At 43.1% G+C, this 23,393-nt stretch overlaps 1 long non-coding RNA gene across 3 annotated transcripts; it reads left to right on the top strand.

Moving 5' to 3' along the window:
• Positions 1 to 3,129: 3,129 nt before the first annotated feature.
• On the top strand, positions 3,130 to 23,316 carry LOC118965517. 3 transcript variants are annotated; one of them, XR_005052876.1, is made up of 4 exons: positions 3,130 to 3,401; positions 15,725 to 16,241; positions 20,182 to 20,306; positions 21,987 to 23,316. It is a non-coding gene; the product is annotated as an uncharacterized LOC118965517 (long non-coding RNA). The 3 variants fall into 3 exon arrangements; XR_005052877.1 differs by having other exon boundaries at positions 21,982 to 23,316; XR_005052878.1 differs by having other exon boundaries at positions 15,725 to 16,296.
• The last annotated feature ends 77 nt before the right edge of the window (positions 23,317 to 23,393 follow it).

Genomic DNA, 23,393 nt, shown 5'->3' with positions numbered 1-23,393 from the left:
ATTTATGCTGCAGTAGTTTATGTGTCGGGGGGGCTAGGGTCAGTTTGTTATATCTGGAGTACTTCTCCTGTCCTATTCGGTGTCCTGTGTGAATCTAAGTGTGCGTTCTCTAATTCTCTCCTTCTCTCTTTCTTTTTCTCTCTCGGAGGACCTGAGCCCTAGGACCATGCCCCAGGACTACCTGACATGATGACTCCTTGCTGTCCCCAGTCCACCTGGCCGTGCTGCTGCTCCAGTTTCAACTGACCTGAGCCCTAGGACCATGCCCCAGGACTACCTGACATGATGACTCCTTGCTGTCCCCAGTCCACCTTACCGTGCTGCTGCTCCAGTTTCAACTGTTCTGCCTTATTATTATTTGACCATGCTGGTCATTTATGAACATTTGAACATCTTGGCCATGTTCTGTTATAATCTCCACCCGGCACAGCCAGAAGAGGACTGGCCACCCCACATAGCCTGGTTCCTCTCTAGGTTTCTTCCTAGGTTTTGGCCTTTCTAGGGAGTTTTTCCTAGCCACCGTGCTTCTACACCTGCATTGCTTGCTGTTCGGGGTTTTAGGCTGGGTTTCTGTACAGCACTTTGAGATATCAGCTGATGTATGAAGGGCTATATAAATAAATTTGATTTGATTTGAATGTAGCTCTCTCGTTCCTCCTATTATGCTGTTGAACAAAGTCACACATGCTACAGTACCTCCCTCTCCAATTCACATCCAGTACAACCTGTTCACTTCACATCGTGTCAAGCTCACCTTCCTCCTACACTCAATTGTGTTTTTCAATTATACTCACAACTGTTTCTCTCACTTTCACTGTTTCTGGAGGATATCACATCTGTTATAGTGCCCTATCATGTGGATGCATATTTGATCCTTTGGATTCAGTTACAGTAATAAGCTGATATTGAAGAGATGTAAGTCCTGTCTGAATGGCAGCCAGAGGAGGTCAGTGAGACTGTCAATAGATCGGGTCGTGTTCAGCAGTGCACTGTAGCAAAACGTTTGGCAACAGAAAATGAAATGCTGTGTTCTTATGGAAAAAGTTACTCCCCGTTTCATTCTGTTCCAAAATGTTCTCTCTACTGAACACAAACCTAATGATGACACTGAGGGAGAGAGGGTAGTCACTAGTTAACACAGCCACAAGGTCATAATTAGGGCAAAACCCTGCAATTTCTACAATTTATCCTCGTAAAATGTTAAACCTAACCTTAACACTAACCTTAACCACACTGCTATCTTATGCGTAACCCTAACCTTAAATTAAGCATATTATTTTAGCCAATTTTGGCTTTGTGACTGTGAAGTCTTACTTTATGGCTGTGATATCTAGTGGAAATCTGGAGTGAACGAGTCCTCTTTCTGTTTGTTGAACTGATGTTGAACTGCTCCCTCCCAGGATAAAATGATCTGATGCATGAGCCATGTAAACTCTTTAATCTCTCTCTCTCCCTCTTGCTCCATCCATCCTCTCTTTCTCTTAGTCTCATTATGCCTTTGTTGATTCTACCGCTGTCGTTTTGTCAGGGTAGTGACGTTACATTTAATACTAAGTGAGCAAGGTGCAGAAAGAGAAGGAGCGAGGGAGGAAATAAGAGTGGAGGGAGACATAAAGACATGATGTTGGCTCTCTCCTCATCTCAGGGCTAACGTCGTCAATGTCTCGTTGCTCGAGTGGGTTTTGAGTTGATGGCAACCGAGATCGTTCTCTCTATCTCAAATACAAAGCTAAGCTTGTCTGACATTTACCAGTCATTAAGAACAAAGCATCGGACCACGCGAACTCGAAAGAGACGCTTGTTTGTTTTTTAATTAGACGGCTAATGGAACACTAAGCCCTCAGAGACAACCTGACATGAAAGGAAAGGATTCCTCCTTTATTGATCTCCACATGAGATGGCGCTAGCTAGGCTATCAAAAGCAACTAAAGTGGGTTATGTGGTTGATAGATGTCGCTAAGCTATCAAACACAGCTGAAGTGGGCTATGTGGTTGATAGATGGCGGCTAGGCCATCAAACGCAGCTGAAGTGGTTTATATGATTGAAGGGGAGCTTGTTTAGAAATGATGTGCTACGCTCCCCAGCACGCTCTTGTTTTTGTTTGCTGTTGCGAAGCTAGAGCCTGTCCTTTTTGATGCTCTAGTGTTAATGGATGTTTAGGTAGAAAAGGACAGGCTGAATGCTTAATTTCAGGGTTGACACACTAGAGATTGTGGTGACCGTGGTGACTCTAGGTTAGAGGCTGCTTTGCCTCTCAGGCCCGTTGTCGGCAAGACCACCATACATTTCAATGTGATCGAATGTTACATCTCACATACAACCTGGATTGATAGATATGGGCTGTATGATTTCCATCCACAAGAATATAAAGAAAGTACCTCACTTTAATGTGTTGCTTGACTTTTTCCATTGGGAAACAGTTACCACGTTGATAGGAGTGTCACTTGAAGAGCCTCCTCACAACACACATTGTTAAGCGTAGTATAGATCTAACCGCTGTTCTCTCCAATAAGAAGTTATTTTAACAATGTGTAAAGTCTTACGACATTGTCAGCTTCTACTTCTGTGAGATTTAACCAAACATCAACAACAACAACACCTGCTTGTTTGCATGTGTGTGTGTGTGTGTGTGTGTGTGTGTGTGGTCTTTACTATCTAACTTTACTATCCAAAGGATAGTTAAAACAAGGAAAATTCTGACAAGTTGGGACATTTCGCCATCCCCAAAAGAAAAAATGCTATTTTAGGGTTAGGGTTAAGGAAAATTGGATTTTGAATGGGAATACATTTTATGGTCCCCACTTGGATAGTGAAACCAACGCTTGTGTGTGTGTGTGTATTTCTGTGTTTTTTCTGTCTCTCGGGGATGCTACTTCAGATGTAATTTGTTCCAGCCGAGCTAATTGGAAAATCTATTCACGGGAGTGTGCGGACACTGTCCGAGCTGAAAAAGCGAGAGTCCTTTCTCCCGCCACCATTGTTTGAGAATGTAATACATTTTATGTTGCTGCTGCTAGCTGCTGCTGCCGGTAGAGAAATCAATTTTTCCTCTGCCCTTTTGTCCTGCATCCCCACCCATCCTTTACTTCATCAATAGCCACTTTATGTGCCTATCTTTGGCGGAAGAGTGACATTATTAGGGGCTAAACAGCAGCGCTAACACAGCTCCTCCCTCTCCTTTCAGATCTGTACAAAAACGGACTTCAGAGGGACACCTTCCTACCTTTCATCGACGCGTTGAAGGTGAAGACTAAGTCATCCCTTCTTCGCTCCTCTGTGTCTTTTTTAAAAATGGGTTTTCTACCTGAGAAGCACACAGTGTCACACACGGTGTCACAAAGCTGTCTTCGGTCATACCTGGTGATGGTGAAAGACTCAAACGGACACAGAGAGAGCGAGGGTGAGTGGGGTGGGTAAGAGAGAGAAACCGAGAGCTAGGAAGAGGGCGAACGCTGGTTGTGTGAATGGAAAATGGGCAAGCGAGAGAGCGAGCGGAGGGAATGAACCAGCCTGCTTGCATTTCAAAGTGAGGAGAGAAAAGGGTGAGGGAGGGGGTGAGGCGGCGGGTGGGGTGGGGAACAGTACCATGGATGGAAGCTAGCGATGCTCCAAAACTACTTTGCAATTTAATAGCATTATTGTAAGCAGGTAGAACCATTATCCTGGCAACACCAGAGATAATTGCGAGGTGTTTGTAGTGTCTATGATAATAAATAATTGCAAAATAATTTTGCATTTTGCAGGAGAGGAGAGCAGGAAAACATTCTTCCACTTTTCATAGGCATTCACCTACACTCTTAGAAAAAAGGTGCTATCTAGAACCTAAAAGGGCTTTTCGGCTGTCCCCATAGCATAACCGTTTGAAGATGTCATGGTTTACCTCTGGTGAAGGAGAGGCGGACCAAAATGCAGCGTGGTTATTTCGATACATGTTTAATAAAAGATAAACACGACCACAAAACAAGAAACGTAACGAAAAACCTAAACAGCCTTATCTGGTGCAAACAAACACTGAGACAGGAACAATCACCCACAAAACCGAACACAAAACAGGCTACCTAAATATGGCTCCCAATCAGAGACAATGACTAACACCTGCCTCTGACTGAGAACCATATCAGGCCCAAACACAGAAACAGACAAACAAGACATCCAACATAGAATGCCCATTCAGATCACACCCTGACCAAACAAAACATAGAACATACAAAGCAAACTATGGTCAGGGTGTGACAGAAGAACCCTTTCTGGTTCCAGGACTAGCCTTTTTTAATGTCCATGTAGAATCCTTTTTACAGAGCTCCAATGGGTGTGGCCAAATAACCCTTTTGGAACCCTTTTTCCGAAGGTTGTAAATAGTAGTTAAACATTAGGGCATGGATCCCTCTTCTGAATCTGAGGGTTACTTGGGTGCTAGAACACACATACACAATTTATTTATTTATTTTATTTTACATTTATTTAACTAGGCAAGCCAGTTAAGAACAAATTCTCATTTTCAACGATGGCCTATTAACATGGTGGGGGCTCCCCTCCACACAGTGGACATCCTGCCAAGTTAGCCAGGGGTGGTGGGGTGTGATGGGGGTGGTTCCTTGCCTCCACTGGATAACCCTTAAATGATTCCATCCGTCTGACACTTTGGATGTAGAGTCAGTGTGTGTGTGTGTGGTCAAGGTGAAGAGGGGAGGACGAGTGAGAGTTGTGAATTAGTCAGGTTATGAAAATAGGCCCCAGGGACCCTTGAACCACCCTGCCAAGCCACCCAAACCACCCTGCATCTGCCTCCGGCTAGCTACCCTATCGAGGCCGCTGCTCCCCTCTTGCGTAGACCCCCTCCAGGTCGCTAGCCTCCTTCTGCTCTTAGCACTCAAAGGGCTACAGATACGCTACACTCCCTCCAACGTTCTCTTCTTCCTTCTTCTTTCTTTCTCGGGATCCCCGTCCTCTCTCATCCTCTCCCTCTGTCCCTCCCCCAGTCCCTTTTCCTTTATCCCTCCTCCTTCTCTTTCCCTCAACCCCTCTTTATCCTCCTTCTCCCCCATCTCACTTTCTCTCCCTCTGTTGCCCCTCTCTGCAGGCTGAAGGTCAGGATTTATTTCCCTCCTTCTGTTGGTGCCAGAAATATATGATAACCTTTATAAAACCTCTGTCTTCTGTCCTTTGTGGTGGCTGATTGCTATGGTAGCCAGTACTGTTTTGTAAATAAAAAGGGAAAATGTAATAAATAAAAGTCCACAGTTGCAGAGTGCTCTGCTCCAAGGGAAAATGAAGGACTGAAATGGTTGTGTTCATATCTAGTGAAGGCCTTTAGTCTGTTGAGGACCTACGTAGAGAGTTTGAAGAGTCGCTAGCCCACGAGTTCCCAGTAAAAGAAAATTGATGTTTGATGACTGCTATTGTCCCTCCGGCATTTAGTTACCTAACAATAATGATCCTTGTGCCTCAGGTTTTATTTTCACAACAATGAGAGTACAAATCATGTGTTTTCTAATGCAATGCAATGGGATAGAAATAGCCTTGCATTTGTTGCTTTCATTGACATTCTATTGGTGAAATGTAATGGTCTTTTTTTTTTTTTTTTTTGCCTTTTCTTTTCTGACTGACATTCTGTCTTTGTTTTTTGTCCCTACAATATTAGTTGTACAGCCCTGGGGTTTTACACTCTTCGCATCTCTCGTCATCACATCTCTTTTTTCCTCTTTTCCCATTTTCACCTAATTTAATTTCTCTCTCCTTCCATTTCACACAGTTTTTTCATTCCAGTCTCTCTCTCCCTCCCTTCCTCCCTTGCTCCATCTTATAGGACTACTGCTATGAGTGTCTGCTCCTCTCTGGAGGTTTAGTGGAGCCCCGAGTGGCCAGGTGCAGTTGGGACACCCCCTACCCATGCAGTTGCATGTACGAAAGGGAGGCTCCAGCTGGGGGTTGGGGGTCTGGAGAAGGGGAGCTGGGGGGTCCAGTGGTGTCCTGGGTCACCCTGCGCTCAAAAATGTTTTCCCAAGAGGACCAGCCGAGGCAGGGGGAGGTTGTGAGAACGACCCTGGGGAACAAACCACCCAGGACCCAAGGCAGGCACACTTTAAGGGACTAGATCATTAGGTGTAATTAGGGTGCTCACATTGTTATTTCCCTCCATGTAGCCTCACTTGGACTGAATACCCCCCCCCCCCCACACACACACACACACACACACACTTACACACACAGACACCCGCCCCACTCCCCAGTTAGTGAAAATACTTTGATGTCAGAAGAGTCGTCCAGGACGGGCCAGCATAAAAGCACTGTTTTAAGCTTTCTCTTTACTCTCTTTCTTTTTCCCAAATCATCTATCCCTCCCTTTTCTTCTCTCCCTCTACACAAGCTGCAAGACACAAATGGATGAATGGACAACAACCTTTACACCCCCCCCCCCATCTCTTTTTCAGCCTTCCCACCCCATGTTCTTTGAGACCTGGTCAATTCTCTGGGCCAAACAAAAAAAGCATCAACTGTTTCCTGCGATTGGTAATGAGGGAGTGGACTTCATCAAGCCGCAGTAGTCAGCTATCCTTGGCTTTTGTTGCCTCTCAATGGCACCGCGCTCTTTGAAAAACTCAAAAGCAACTTTTTGAGGAGCGAGCGACAGAAGGAAAAAAACTCTGTTTTTATGCTAAACAGCTGTCCAGAGAGAGAGCGGTGGACAGCTTGGACAATGACATGATTGGACCTACATGTGTTAAATGTGCCGCATGTGTCTCTAAAGAGACTCTGAATCTCATGTCTGTCATGACTCTGTGAGAAAACAAGCAAGCAATAGTGCTCTTTGACCGGTAGCCAGCTATCTTGACAGTGACTGGATTACTACCTGTTTATTGGAAAGGGATGTTCAGAATGTGGTGTAGGATTTTCAGTTAGAGGACAGTATGGGATATGATAGTGTGTAATTGGGGATAAGGTTGTGTGGAGAAGTAGTGTGGAGAGGAACATCCTACCATGTGGGGGGGGGGGGGGGGGTGCGGGGTGTAGAAAAGGGTAGAGTACATGGGTGGATGAAATCTGCGAGGAAGGAGTGAGAACTTATCAAACCCCTCAAGACGGTAATCATCTAATAACCCACAAGGCCTCCTCCTCATTTGATTATAAATAACTGACTGTGTTCCCTTCACGTCTCTCTTCCCCCCTCTCTGTCTTTCTCACTCTTATTTTCTTTCTCTTTTCCTTCAAGAGCTGCTCTGAGTATTAGTTATACGTCTGTCTGTTTGTGTGCATGTTTTACCGTGTGTGTGTTACTGTCTGCCTGGGTTCGTGTGTGTGTGTGGCGGGCCACATTGGAGCTCAGGCGTCTATAGTACAGATAAATCAAAGATACGTAAAAAGGAGAGAGCGAGAGAGAAGAAAAGATTAGCATTAGTTTGTGATGTTACGTGGCGGTTGGTGCATCGTCATGGTGTTATGGTGGAGGAATTATTTACCTGTCGGCTGCGGCACTGCGTGGCGAGGTCGCGGCTAGGTTGATGAAATTACATGTCCCTTTTGTGCGTGGGGAATGGTAAGTTTGTCAGGTTGTTATTAAGCCTGATTCAACCAATTGGCTCGGAGTGGGAACCCTGTTCGTGTGAGCGGGCGCGTAGTTAAGAAGTTGACAGCGGAGAGAGAAGAATGGAGTATTTCCGTCCCCTTGCTTTGTGGTGATTGCTAATTATCCCACAGCTCAAGACCCGTGGCACAAATTCACTGATTTCATAATTTGCTCCGTGCTGTCATTGAATACTGATTTGCCTAGCACGGCGATCGCTTGGATCGTTTGATGATATACGTTTTTCTTTTCTTGTTTTTTTTCTGAGAATGGACGAAATGATGATTATAGATTGTCACACTCGCTGACATGTATCCTGTTGACGCTTTATACTGGCTGGGAAAGCTTGAACTCTGCAGAAGAAGTTTAAACTCTGCTGTACCACTTGAATAAATAAAGGATGGCAGATCAGCTAGATAAATAAGACAAATGAAACATGACAAAATTCCTTCTGCAAAACAAGTTAGTTCAGACATTTGTGCTTACCTGACATATTTGTTTCAGCCGCAGTTTCCTGTGTCACCCTTCTGTGGCAATGCTGCTGTCCACCTCTCACTCACTCACTCTATCGCTCTAGCTTACACACAACCCTCTCAGCCCCTTACACACTACCTTCTCTCTTCTTAACCCCATTACACACATCCCTCTCTCTTCTTAACCCCCTTACACACAACCCTCTCTATTCTTAACCCCCTTACACACACCCCTCTCTCTTCTTCACCCCCTTACACACAACCCTCTCTCTTCTTAACCCCCTTACAAACAAACGCACATTGATTTTGGTGCCGAGGTTGTTTTGTCCACATTGGCAAATCAATGTGTTTTGTTTTTATGTGTGTTAGAATATTGCCAGGCCATGAGCTTAGACTCTGGGGTTGACTAGAGAAGACAGCAGGAAACCTATACTATATGTAAGAGCGTCTGTGATTGGGCCTGCGTGCGTACATGAGTGTGTTTACTACATGTGTGTGCGTACGTATGTATGCTTGGATGTGTGTGCTTTCTTTTCCCTTCACTCTGTACATCCATTGCCTTGTGTTGGACAGTATGGAGGTCACACACACACTCATTCACTCTAAGCCCCGGTGCCCCTCTATGATGGTGATTGTGGGAGTTTTCTGTTTTCACGTGTCCCTAACCTCTCCCCCCTCGCAACTGGAAGGATCAGTGCTGAGTGGATGCACCTCACTTTGAACACGAGAGGTTCTCATGAGCTGTCTATCCATGGAGTCACACACACACCTCCCATTTGCACAATCCCTGAGTACAAAGTACACAGAGTGATGGCAGCTAGGATACTTTTACATCAACCTAACAAAACACACACACACAACTGTTCTGCAACTTTGCATGCAATATGAGAGAGGCAACAGAAGATAGAGAAGAGGAGAGACAGAGAAAGGCAGAGTGAGTTAAGAGAAGGACACTAGTCTACAGTGAGAGACAAAGGGATGGATAAAGGAGTAGAGAAATCGAGAATGATTAAGTTTGAGCCCTATTATTCTCATTGCCTGTACACACACACACAGAGAGAGAGAGTATGAATAACGTTGCTCATTGGTGATCAGGAGATTTGAAGTGCCTTCGGCTTTCAGTGTATGCAAATAAAACACATCGCAACCCTCTTAACCTGAACAAGAGTTAGAACACACAGATAGACTCATTCCACCTTGCATTGACAGGCTAAGGTATGTGTTTACAGTTTTTTTCGATTGCTAAACGACAGTGGGCACAACTGGAGTCACATGTGCAAAACTCTAACTACAGTCTGCACTACCAACAGTCACCTGAGCTAAACAGTTCACATCACCTGCAAAACTCATTCCAAGCAACACAACTCTTAACACATGGCTCAAAACACGCTCAGTGCAGCCAAACACTATGCACAACCCTCACTGAGATAACACACACGGTCACTCAGAACACACTGAGAGTAAAAACACTAGCATCAAACACCAATACAGAAAATACAAACTTTTCATCTTTACAGTTTGAACAATTTCAGTGACTTCATACAAAGTAATATTTTCTTCAAAGAAAAGAGTGACATTCGTTCACATGATTTATAATTTTTTTTAGAACATAACAATTCTTTAAGGTAAATGAAAATTAGCAGTTTGCTTCAATAGTATGTAGTAATTTACGGAATTACAGTAATGAGAAAAAAAAGGTAGAAACTAGAAGTACATACTGTAATTCGAACAAATAATTGAGGGGCTAATCCTGCCTCTCTCTAGCATCAGGCCACAGGTTTTCTTCAACATCACATCTAATGTTTTCTCTTGCCATGCACCTGGGGAAGAACCTTCTGGAGTGCCTTATCCATCCCTGGCAGTCCTCTGGACTCGTGTCCTCACATCCGGCACGCATGGCTTCCAAAAGAGACATTTGGTCATGTGGGTGGTGACCAAACACTTTCCACCTCCAGGCAGAGAAAAACTCCTCTATTGGGTTGAGGAAGGGTGAATATGCAGGATGATACAAAACCATAAATCTGTGATGTGCTGCAAACCGATCTGTGACAGCTGCAGAGTGGTGAAAAGCAACGTTATCGCAAACTATGACAAAAACTTGGGGGTTTCTTACTGGCTCCCCCTGTTCTGCTGGCACTAGCTGAGCATAGAGCAGTTCTAGGAAAGCTATAAGCCTTTCTGTGTTGTATGGGCCAATGAGTGGTGTGTTGAGAAGCAAACCATCATTGGCCATTGCAGCACACATGGTGATACCCCCTTTGGCCTGGAACCTCCACAGTGGCCCTTTGACCTATAACATTCCTACCTCTGCGCCGTGTTTTGGCAAGGTTAAATCCAGCTTCATCGATAAATACAAATGAATGTGGTCTTTCCAGTGCTTCCACCTCCATTACTCTCTGAAAAACAGTAACTGCACAGTTTTACTGTAGAAATGCTAGTGTTTTTTTTTTATGTAAATATTTTGTATAGCTGTGTACGTAACCTCAGACATCTTACCTGGACATATTGGTATCTTTGCTCTTTTACCCGTTCATTGTTTCTCTCGAACGGTACAGTGTATAACTGTTTCATTGTAACTTGGTGTTTCTTTAGGACTCGAGCAATAGTTGTTGTGCTGACAGAATTAACATTTTCAAATATATCATTATCAGCCAGCACTCTATCTTGAATCTCCCGCAGTTTTATTGCATTGTTGACAACAACCATGTCAACAATAGCATTTTCCTGCGCATCTGAAAATATTTTACCTCTTCCCCCTGTTGGGGGCAGCCTTTGGGTCCTGTTGTAAAAATATATTTTACAGTCAAACTTACTGTAATATATATCTGTGTAAATATTCTATAATTGCAATACAAAATAGATTCCTGTAATGTTTTCATTTACTGTAAGGATGTACTGTAACTCTCACCTGTTTGCATGATGGAAAATTCGCATTACTTTCTGAGCTCTACCTATATATACTGTAATATGTGTGTGTGTTCACTAACAAGTCTAAAACAAGACACCTGCTTAGCCTTTCAGCTGAAATTGCAATCAGCAGTGTTTGAAAGGCATAAGGCTGAAATCTATTCCGTTTTGAATGTGTGGTTCACAGTTTTGACAACAGTGTGTTAGCATTTGAACAAAGTGCTGTAAATCCACAGTGTTGTGCAGGTTGTGGTTAAAGTCATGGGATAAGTGTGTAGAGTTTTGAAAACTGTGTTCAAGCAATGAAAAACGAACTAGAGTTTGGTCCACATGAACTGCTGCTGTGCAGGTTGTAGTTAGAGTTTTGCACATGTGACTCCAGTTGTGTCCACTGTCATTTAGCAATCGAAAAAAACTGTAACTAGGCAAGTCAGTTAAGAACATATTCTTATTTACAATGACGGCCTACACTGAACCCGGACGACGCTGGGCTTGATCTTTATCTTGGCCAGGTCGCAGTTGTAAATGAGAACTTGTTCTCAGCTGGCCTACCTGGTTAAATAAAGGTGAAATAAAAAACATTTAAAAAATGTGCGCCACCCTATGGGACTCCCAAGCAGGGCCGGTTGTGATACAGCCTGGAATAGAACCAGGATGTCTGTAGTGACACCTCTAGCACTGAGATGCCGTGCCTTAGACCACCGTGCCACTCGGCAGCCTTTCGTTCTCTCTTTCTCCCAACTCCATTCTCTCTCCTGTTTGTTGTTGTTTCTAACCATATCTCTTTATTTTTTCTTATTCTTTCTCTCTTTTTGCCCTCACTTCCCCCTTCTCTCTCTCTCCTCAACTCATCCACTCCATGTACTTTTTCTCTCTTTTTCTGCCTCATTCTGTGTCCTTCCGTTTGTGCCTACCTCTTTTTTTCTCTTCCTCATTCTTGTTCCCCCTTCTCTCGACCATGCTCCCGCCTCCTAACCACTCCATTTCTATTATAATTCCTCTGTGCTCTTTTCAATGTCAATGACTACAGGCTATTGTTGACAGTTGTTGTTGAGCAGAGAATAGCATTGGCCTTTAAGTGTTTCTATATACTCTTATGCATGCGTGAGTGGGACCGTTATTAACATCAATAGCTGCTCTTTCACCAAGTCATACCACAGTCTAGTGTATGAGTGTACACAGAAACAAAAATAATTAGAATTGTGTGTGCACGTGTGTGACAGATACAACCCTCCCATAGCATGACACACACTGGGTAGTACAATGTATTTGTGAAGGACCGTTACAGGGCCAAGCCTTCATCTCTTGTTCCCCGTTCTACTCCACTCAGAGAAAATGTACTGGGGGGTTGCACACCGTGGTCAGGGTTAAATCCCAATACTGGCAAAATACAACCTTCACAAAGGTAACATACATATTGTACTATACGTGTGTGAGTGTGTTGATAGTAAACTCATGCACGCATCCGTATGTGTTTATGCTTATTATCCCTGTCTCTGTATGTTCCAGCCAGTGGATGCCAGTCACTACCTCAAGATGGCCTAGGCGTTTGAGTGTTTATCCGTCACATCCCCATGCTCACCCTGAAGCAGCGCCCGCAAGGTTTTAGAGTCATAAAGCATCTGAGAAAAACTCAATTGCTACTGTTTATACCACTTGAATGAAGAATAAAAATTCAATTTTTGTCAACTCTGTAAAACTATCAAGGCTCAGGCTAAGACCCAGATGCAGACACAGCAGGCGGATAGTACGAGTCTCCGAGTTTATTAACCTTTCTGATCTCCCCATCCCGGATCCGGGATCGTGAATACAGACTCAAGCTCATTACCATAACGCAACGTTAACTATTCATGAAAATCGCAAATGAAATGAAATAAATATGCTAGCTCTCAAGCTTAGCCTTTTGTTAACAACACTGTCATCTCAGATTTTCAAAATATGCTTCTCAACCATTGCAAAACAAGCATTTGTGTAACAGTATTGATGGCTAACGTAGCATTTAGCATTAGCATTCAGCTGGCAACATTTACACAAAAAAAACAGAAAAGCATTCAAATAAAATAATTTACCTTTGAAGAACTTCAGATGTTTTCAATGAGGAGACTCTCAGATAGCAAATGTTCAGTTTTTCCTGAAAGATTATTTGTTTAGGACAAATCGCTCCGTTTTCTGCGTCACGTTTAGCTATGAAAAAACCCCTGTATCCAGGATTGTGTAAATCTATCAGCAAGCTCATTAGCATAACACAACGTTAACTATTTATGAAAATCGCAAATGAAATGAAATAAATATGCCATCTCTCAAGCTTAGCCTTTTGTAAACAACACTGTCATCTCAGATTTTCAAAATATGCTTCTCAACCATAGGAAAACAATCATTTGTGTAAAAGTAGCTAGCTAGCGTTAGCATTTCGCGTTAGCATTTACCGTTAGCATTAGCGTTAGCATCCAGCACGCAACATTAACAAAAACATAAAAGCCTTCAAATAAAATCATTTACCTTTGAAGAACTTCTGATGTTTTCAATGAGGATACTCTCAGTTAGATAGCAGATGCTCAGTTTTTCCAAAAAGATTCCTTGTGTATTAGAAATAGCTCCGTTTTATACATCACATTTGGCTACCAAAAAAAACCCGAAAAAATTCAGTCCTCAAAACGCAAACTTTTTTCCAAATTAACTCCATAATATCGACTGAAAACATGGCAAACGTTGTTTAGAATCAATCATCAAGGTGTTTTTCACATATCTCTTCATTGATACATCGTTCTTGGACACATGCTTTCTCCCCTGAATCAAATGGTAAAGTAGAAGCAGCTGGCAATTGCGCACCGAATTCGACGCAGGACACCAGGCGGACACTTGGAAAATGTAGTCTCTTATGGTCAATCTTCCAATGATATGCCTACAAATACGTCACAATGCTGCTAAAACCTTGGGCGAACGACAGAAAGTGTAGGCTCATTCGTTGCGCAATCACAGCCATATAAGGAGAGAATGGAAAACAGAGCTTCAGAAATTCTGCTAATTCCTGGGTGATGCATCATCTTGGTTTCGCCTGTAGAATGAGTTCTGGGGCACTTACAGACAAAATCTTTGCAGATTCTGAAACTTCAGAGTGTTTCTTTCCAAAACTGTCAAGAATATGCATAGTCGAGCATCTTTTCGTGACAAAATATCGCGCTTAAAACGGGAACGTTTTTTATCCAAAAATGAAATAGCGCCCCTAGAGCTCTAACAGGTTAAAGGACAAGGGGCAGGCAAAGAGTCGTAATCCAAATCAGAGTCAGGCAGGTACAGGACGGCAGGCAGGAACAGGGTCAGGACAGGCAGGAAGGTCAGAACTGGGAAGACTAGGAAAACAAAAACTGGAGCACAGGAAACAACGAAACACGCTGGTAATGTAGGACTTGCCTGGATAAGACAAACTGGCAACAGACAAACAGAAAATGCAGGTAGAAATACACAGGGGATAATGGGGGGAGATGGGAGACACCTGGTGGGGGGTGGAAACAAGCACAAAGACAGGTGAAACAGATCAGGGTGTGACAAAAACATCAACTCCGTCAGATTTTTGTCTAACGTCAACGGCGTCAGAGTGCTGAAAGATCTGATAGAATGGTAAATGTTTTTATTGGGAATTTTCTAATGAATCATTTTCCATATTTTCCAAATGTTTGTATTTGAAGTTGTATTTTTAGAGACAAAAAATGTCTGTTTTGAGTATCTGTTGTCACCTCCATCAGTGGCTTGTCAACTCCGTCACTGAAGGAGTCAATCGTTTTTGGTCCATATTCGGAACAATATTTTAATCACTGTTCTGCAACATATGCTTAAATAATTTAAGTATTTGCTGTGCTAGACCTAATGGATAATGTTTGCTTTATTAATGTTGTTTTATGTTCTAAATCTATAAAAATATGTAGAAATGCTAACGAAATTGGCCCTGGAGCATTTGATAGTGCTATAAAACAAAACAAAATAGGTTTGGAGATTTGTATTACATATAATGTTAGTATTAAACAATCAAGGCCAATAAACACTTGTTGCACAATAATTTTATGGTGTCTGATTGTCACGACTTCCGCCGAAGTTGGCTCCCCTGCCTGTTCGGGCGGTGCTCGGCGGTCGTCATCACCGTCCTACTAGCCACTACCGATCCCTTTTTCGTTTGTCTGTTGGTTTTGTCTTATTAGTTTCACCTGTGTGTATTTTAGTTTAATTAGCGTCCTTATATATAGTAGGTTGTCCCGCCCTTGTTTTGTGCGGGATTGTTTTTGTTACTCTGTTGTACGGTGGTTTTTCGTGCATGTATTCTCCGGACTATTTTGGTCCTGGTTAATTGTATGCGCCCTGTGTGTTGGCGTGACCGTTTGTGCGCCGGAGAATAAATTGACACTCTACTGAACCCTGCTTACTGCGCCTGATTCCACCCACCACTCCTAGTATCTCATGACACTGATGGTGTCCAGTTAGTTTCATTTTATAAATTGAAAAATTATGTTGTTCCTTTACATGGTATGATAGCTGATATTTTGGTCCAACAAATTTAGTTAATATGAAGACAAATATTTGTCGAAAAAAATTGAGATTGTCCCGTCTTTTAAGAATTTCTGAGCTCTAAAACAGCAACATTTGTACTGTGGTGTACTGTATTGTTGTGAAAGTACCGTACGTGTAACAGCATTCCCCGTCATTTTCTAAATCCACACTCTCCCACAGCAGGTGTCACTGATTCACTGCAATTCTTAGTGTTGTTATGATTCCATTGTCCCTCTGTCCCAGGTGAGGGTGGTGCTGTTGGCTGAGGCTTCTCTGGAGGGAGGAAGGACGACCGCAAACGCCAGCTACTCGACATCCTGGTTCTGAGCGGGGTGGACCACGGCCCAACCACAGCAAGATCACAACATGACCACAAACACATTCCTTGATATAAACATCTCTGTTATTGTGTTGTTAACCCCTCTGTTTGTGGCTGTTTGTGTTAAACCCTCTTGGTGGTCATGTTTGTGTCAACCCGATTGTTTTTGGTAATGTTTGTGTCAACCCGATTTGTTTTTGGTAATGGTTTAGCCCACTGTTTGAGGTTTTGGTAATGGTTAACCCCACTGTTTGAGGTTGTGGTTCTGTTAATGACTCTGTTCTGTGGTCCTGTTTGTAGGATGTGGGGGACTGCCTGTCTCTGTTCACAGCAGAGGAGGAGATCTTTACGTTTCAGAGGACCATCTCAGTCCAGACTGACCGAGATGCAGACGGAGATGTACTGGACCCAAAGGGACCGATTTCACACAGCACACACAAAGTGAGGATCCGCAGTAAAGTACTTCTAAAGACCTGAAAACACATAGAGGGGACAGGTAACCAACTACAACTACTTTCAGGCTGAAGTACAATAAAACAAGTCCAAATACCTCACAAAACACAGACAATTGGTACAGGAGTGATTAATCAAATCTAGTCCTTTAGACTGGAGTATAACGTGATGAGCCAAAACTCCTCACAACAGACATTCAGTCAGGGAGGTAAGAACTAAAGTGCTTTTCAGACAGCCAAAGGAGTATCGCCTAGTGCCCTGCCGAATACACAACTTGTCCCTCTTGTCAAAGTGGCCTTCACACACAAGCCCTCAGTCTACGGGTGTGTTCGAGCAGTAAGCCTAACGAAACCGGCTGTAGACGAAAGTCGACCAGTGAAGTTGTGGAAGGTGCATCTGTGACAGCTGAAAGTCGGACACTGTAGTGGTTTTCCAACAGCAAGGCTCAGATCAACATAGCAGTGTCAACAAAGCTATTATTGTTTCTAAAAGTTTTTCTGTGCAATATCTATTTCAACTTTTCTATATCTGCATATTACACACTCACAAACTGAAAACATAAAGTGTGTACAACTCATTGGTCACTTTCATTTGTATCACCTGTAGCTTTAATATCGCAGCAAAGTTGGTTCCTGTTTCATTCAAGTGTTTGGCCACATTCACATGGGTCAAACAAAAACACCCAAACGACAAAAAGTGCTTCCAACAATGCAGGTGATGGCTCCAATTGCAACAAGTTGAAGGAGACGTCATTAAAAACTGCATGACATAATTTTTGTTATAGTTCTAGCAGTCGACATGTAGTCTCAAGTCAGAGAATTTTTATGACTATGATGCAACACTTTAAAAGGTGGTGACCAACAATGGTCACCAACTTGACAAAAGTGATCCCCTTGAACGCGCCGAATGCGACAGTTGCCGGTAACCATAGCAATGAAATAAGTAAACATTATCAACGTGCTAAAAAAGAATCGCTATAACACCATAAGAATGCATAAAAACATATTTACACGCAACAGAAATAATTGACCAAAAAAAGTATTAGAAAATAATGATTTTTATTGTTAAACGTGACTATCAGTTTACACTGTTAGCCAGCTAGCTAGTGGAATGGTATCAAATACAGCAAACACATGGTGTCCATGTTTTTGATGCCATTCCATTCGCTCCAAACTAACCATTATGAGTCATCCTCCCCTCAGCAGCCTCCTGTGGTGCTGATATATCACCATGCAAGCTACATTTTGTACTGTGATTGGTCAACAACGACGGCACCGCTTAAAAAATAGAACAGAATCCTATTTTCTCCTCGTCAGCTGAGTGGCTTCCACTGGCACAAGCATCACCGGGGTGGAGATGTTGTTTCCTACCCTCACCACCCGGGGGCAGCCCATCAGAAAGTTCAGGACCCAGTTGCACAGGGCGGGGTCGAGACCCGGGGTCTCGAGTTTAATGACGAGTTTGGAGGGTACTATGGTGTTAAATGCTAAGACGTAAGCGATGAACAGCATTCTTAGATAGGTATTCCTTTTGTCCAGATGGGTTAGGACAGTGTGCAGTGTGATTGTGATTGCATCGTCTGTGGACCTATTGGGACAGTAAGCAAATTGGAGTGGGTCTAGGGTGTCAGGTAGGGTAGAGGTGATATGATCCTTGACTAGTCTCTCAAAGCACTTCATGATGACGGAAGTGAGTCGTTTAGCTCAGTTACCTTAGCTTTCTTGAGAACAGGAACAATGGTGGCCCTCTTGAAGCATGTGGGAACAGCAGACTGGGATACGGATTGATTGAATATGTCCGTAAACACACCAGCCAGCTGGTCTGCGCGTGCGCTGAGGACGCGGCTAGGGATGCCGTCTGGGCCGGCAGCCTTGCGAGGGTTAACACGTAATATTTTACTCACGTTGGCTGCGGTGAAGGAGAGCCCGCAGATTTTGGCAGCGGGCCGTGTCAGTGGCATTGTATTGTCCTCAAAGTGAGCAAAGAAGTTGTTCAGTTTGTCTGGGATGGAGAAGCTGGGGGCCATGGTCAGCCTCACATTTGGGTGCTGGACTCAGTCTAATGGGCAGGTGGAAAGGACCAATCAGGAGCTGGGGAGGTTCCTAAGGAGTCACTGCCAGGAAAGGCAGGGGGAGTGGGCCCGGTTTCTTCCCTGGGCGGAATACGGCAAGAAATCCTTCACTCATCCCCCGGGCTGACTCCCTTCCGGGGTAACCTGGGACATCAGCCGGCCCTGGCTCCGTGGACTCCAAGCCAGACCAAGGCCCCTGCAGTTGACGAGTAGTTCCCGGCTCACAGAGGTGTGGAACGCTGCCCACATGAGGCTTCTCTTGTTTTGTAATGTTCCATGTTTAAACACACCATCTGCACCTGCTTCCTGACTCCCTGCGTCTTTGTTACAATTCCCCAACGTGGGGACAAATGTGGAGACCCACACCCCTTGATTAAAAAAACAAAAACATTTATTGTGAAAAACATATATATTTTTTTTAAATATCTGGGGGTTTTGGTCGGCTGTATCTAGGCTCTATAGTAGTCAAATTGTTTTTGACACCTTTATCTGAATCCCACAGTTTTTACCTCTCCAAGAGTAAGAAATATTGGGTGTCATAAAAGGCACTATTGGAGTTTATACTAAGACGAAATGCAATATAGCAATCAATGTCTACTACTTCATAGGCTTTATCCAGTGTACAGCAAGGGTTCCAACATTTCAAGTGGGCATTAGGGGAATTTTCAGTCGACGGACACTCCATTATGAGAAATCTAAATTTACTTTGAGGGTAGTATAAAATATTATGCATCATTTAGAAAATTCCACCAGAGGTGGTCAGTTTAACAGGTTTTAAAATATGATTTATGCTAGACATGAAAATGCGGTCCGCGTGTGACACAATTGCAGCGCCTCCAGAGGCTTTCGCTGCCAAATCAAGGTCCGTACTGCATTGTCGTGCGCCTCCCAAATGTTGTAATGATGTGGAGGGCTCCACAGGATTGGTTAACTGTAGGAGTGGGCGGTGTGTTCGGTATAAACAGAAACTCACTTCCTTGACAATTTCCTTCACAACAGCCCTGCTCCGTGAAGCACAAGAAGTATGATGCAGAGGCCACATCACAGTAAATGTAGTACGGCAAAGCAGACTCCAGAATGACCATAAATCGGCTTTTATTACTGACATCCTCCTCACGTACCTAAAAAGGAACTGACAGGGAAACAAGAGAAACTCATTCAAGCCCACTATTAATCTTCCTAAAACAGAGGGATGTATAGTTAGCTAAACTGAGCAGAATAAGGGACAACCCACATCGGTGAGAGCTGAAGGGATGGAAAAGTGTCCTTCTTAGTGGATAACTACCACCCCCTTGTGGTTGGAATTGAATTGTGCCACTGGAAAATAAACAATGTACTTACTGTGTGTGCTGATACTTTATGTAACCAGCCATCTGCTGTGTAAAAATGCCAAAGGTAATTTATTTGCGCCTACTGTTTAATAAACTAAAGGTGAAAAGAAATGGGTCTTGTGCCTTTTTAGGGATGAAACTGCAAAGGCAAAACATGGTATTACTTAACTCAGGTGCATAGGAATGCCCTGCCAGGCCCACCCAATCAGATTGAGCAAAGAAAATAAATTAAATACACATTTTTTATTACTACCTCATCTAACATTGTTAAGGTTTTCTTCCGGTGAAGGAGAGTGACAAACATTATCTTAAATAATCCTCTTCCTCATCTTGATCCCCCCCCCCTTCTAGCTCTGACTCTAATGATAGCTACTTTACTGAGAAGAAATGTACTTTCTATGCCCGGGATATGTGGTTGCACTAACTGTAAGTCACTCTGGATAAGAGCATCTGCTAAATGACTAAAATGTCAAATGCAAATGTATTATGAAACAATGACATACTTTTACTTTGTATCTTATGTTAGATGTGTTGGATGCCTCCGGGTTCATTCAAATGGCAGGCATGGCTTGAACGAGCTGAAGAGAGAAACTGACTGAAATGCTGGGCTGACTTTATACATTTCTACCAGAAGATGGCAGCAAATGATGGGTAAGTGATGACAAAGATTAGTTATTATTGCTTCTAATGATGTCATCCTGTTAGCGCACAATAGCCTGTCCAGCATGGGCCAACCTACCTTGTCTTAGTGAAGCAGTATCTGTGAAGTGCCCAGTACACCTACAGAACCACACGCAATTTTGGCTTCCTGCCCTCAAGACTCCTGTAGTCTGAGCCACCTGGCATAAAATTGTGTGCAATTAATGTCACAGTATTAATGCAGTGTAGTACATTGAGTTTTAAAGTGTGTGTATTGTGTAGTGTTTGGGAACGTTATGATCATATGATCATCGTATTTGTGCCAGCTCCCTGGTACATATCTAGAGGCCACTGGAATTGTGTGTATGTGTGTGTGCATGCCCCTTCTGTGTGCATGTGTTTGTGTCTTGGTGTGTTACTGTCAGTTTGTTAGCTGTCTATTCCACCATAACTCTCAATTAAGGGAAAATCAATCACGGTCTATTCCGAGGGCTCTAATCCAATCAGAGCATTACAATGTTTGGGAAAACATCAGGCAGAAACATAAATGGTAGCCCTCTTTTGTGTATGCAACATTACACTAGCCAGGGGACAATATAAAAGGGTGGATGTCACACAGGGGTGGAGAAAGAGTCACTAATATAGCTGTTTTAAGTGCGTAGGCCCCTGCTGTACACCTACAGTACCCTGTAGACCAGGGGTGGGCAACTTGCGGCCCGCGGCCCCTCTTTTGTTGGCCTGCGGACAAATGTTATAAAAATAGTTTTTTTTTGAGAAGTCAGTAGGGGTCTCAATTTACTATTGAGAGTTAGAATAATATAATACACAAGGTGCAATTTCTAAATGTGGTTGTGCATCAGCAGTCACTTAATTAGCCCATATCAGCTAATTGGTAAGTTAGTCTAGTGGCCAGCTATCTAATCTTACAGTAAGATTAGACCGCGGTGGGGCTTATCATATTAAAAACTGCTAATATTTGCCTCCACCCTATGGTAAAATGTGTAGAATTGCAGGAAATCATGAGGGGGACCACTAAAATGTTTTGCTCGCAAGGTGGGGGACCCACGAGACACTGCGGCACCCTCATGATGAGTTCCGTTTTTTTGTGGCCCCCACCCTCATCAAAGTTGCCCATCCCTGCTGTAGACCGACAGTATGTTAACCCTATAACACACAGCGCAGAGAGCACTTAAAAAAACGGCCCCCCACTCTGTAGACCAACAATCCTGTTGGTGTGTTCGTACTCTTAGGGGCACTGAATGGAGGTCTTTGTGATGTGCTGAGTAATGTCAGTTAAAAACGTTAAACAAACTCTGTTGAAACATTTAGCCGTGAGCCTTCGCAGCGAGCCGCGAGTCTTGTTGTATGCATCTCAGGTGAAGGGGGATAGAAGTGACAGGAGAGAATGGAACTACGTACTTAAAACAGCTACAGTATACATGTACTTGGCCTGAAATGAATGACACAGCCTCACATTAATAGGCAACACATCTGACATTGCTGTGATGTGTTCATTTTGAATACACCACGGGTGGGCAACTCTGTCGCTGACCTATCTCTCCACCTGTGTTGACCTATCTCTCCACCTGTGTTGACCTATCTCTCCACCTGTGTTGACCTATCTCTCCACCTGTGTTGACCTATCTCTCCACCTGTTTTCTTTCTCTTTCTCTCTCTCTTCTCTTAGAACAGCCTACAGAAGCATTCATTCATCCACCCCCTGTGTCCCTTTCCTCTCTCTGATGCCCAAAGACATTGTACCAAGTTGGGTCAGAGCCCTTCTCGCAAGCAAGGGGGAGGCCGATGACATAAGAGCATCAGACTAACTCCTTGAATGGCATACTCCTTGAAGTTTGCAGTTGTCTAAAAAACACTATTTTGCTTAAAATGTATTTTTCTTACCCTTAAGTGGATGTACATTACTGTATTTATACTTGGGATATTGTTTTTCAACAGGAAAGGTTCAAATATAGCTGGAGTGTGTCTTTAACCCTCCACTGCAGTAGCTAACTGCAGGCACCAAACTGCTGTATCAGCCATTCCTCTTTATATACATAGCTGGGACAGGAGGAACAAAGAGGAGCATGTTTACATGTGAGCGTGCGTGCATTCGTTCTTGTGTTAATTTTGTATACAGAACAAAAATATAAACGCAACATGCAACAATTTGAAAGATTTTATTGAGTTCATAGAAGGAAGTCAGTCATTTGAAATAGTCAGTATACATGCATGTGTATGTACTTCGTTTGTTATAATTATAAATGAAATAGTGTTGATGTTTTCCATGTAAAATTCAAAGCCATAACACAACCAATGCCTTGCAGAATGTGTGTGTTTTGTCTGATTTAGTATATAGGATTGTTATCCATTCCTAATCAATGCCATCCGTTCCAAGAATGAATTGATGAATACCGCGCACAGGTGGAATTCGCGCATTCCTGTACATAAATCGAGAGAGCGTGTCCCCCCTGCAAGGTGGACGCGCACTTTACACAACATCTTCTCTGGAACAAAGACGTATGGAGGCTGACTGATGCTGGTGTTTTGGTACGGTTTTGGTACGGTCTTGGAGGTGGGAGGGGAGGGGAGGGGCAACCACTCCGAAGTATCACATACAGGACAGATAACCATAGCATTTATTCCCTTATCTCTTCATTATGAATGACGTCATGTGTTTGAAGAGGTCGATCTGGTTTGAAGGGGGCGTGTTCTGCGCGTGCTGTCCACATTGATTGACACCCATGCTCACGGATTAAAGGTTTAAAGATACTGTCATTAAAAGAAAAATGACTTAACTTGACTTAAAGACTTCACTATTTCATTATAATATTTGGTAGAATGCATGTCATTTAAGTTATGAATAAAGTATAGGCTAATATCCAACACAAGGAAAACAAACACCTACTTGCATATACCTAAATTGTTACATATGTGTAGGCCTATGTCAGTTGTTACATTCTAACAGTGCACCACAGCGGAAGTGGAAATAATGCTACATATGTCAACCATACCTTTAACAATAATTGCCATAATGTAGCCTTTGTCATTAGTCTATGAATTATATTTCTAAAAGGAGCAATATAATTATTTGGAATTCAA

Source organism: Oncorhynchus mykiss, chromosome 8 (genome assembly GCF_013265735.2).
Source record: "Oncorhynchus mykiss isolate Arlee chromosome 8, USDA_OmykA_1.1, whole genome shotgun sequence".
Lineage (NCBI taxonomy): Eukaryota > Metazoa > Chordata > Actinopteri > Salmoniformes > Salmonidae > Oncorhynchus > Oncorhynchus mykiss.
The sequence above is the reverse complement of the archived record's forward strand: the minus strand, read 5'-3'. Positions and strand labels throughout refer to the sequence as shown.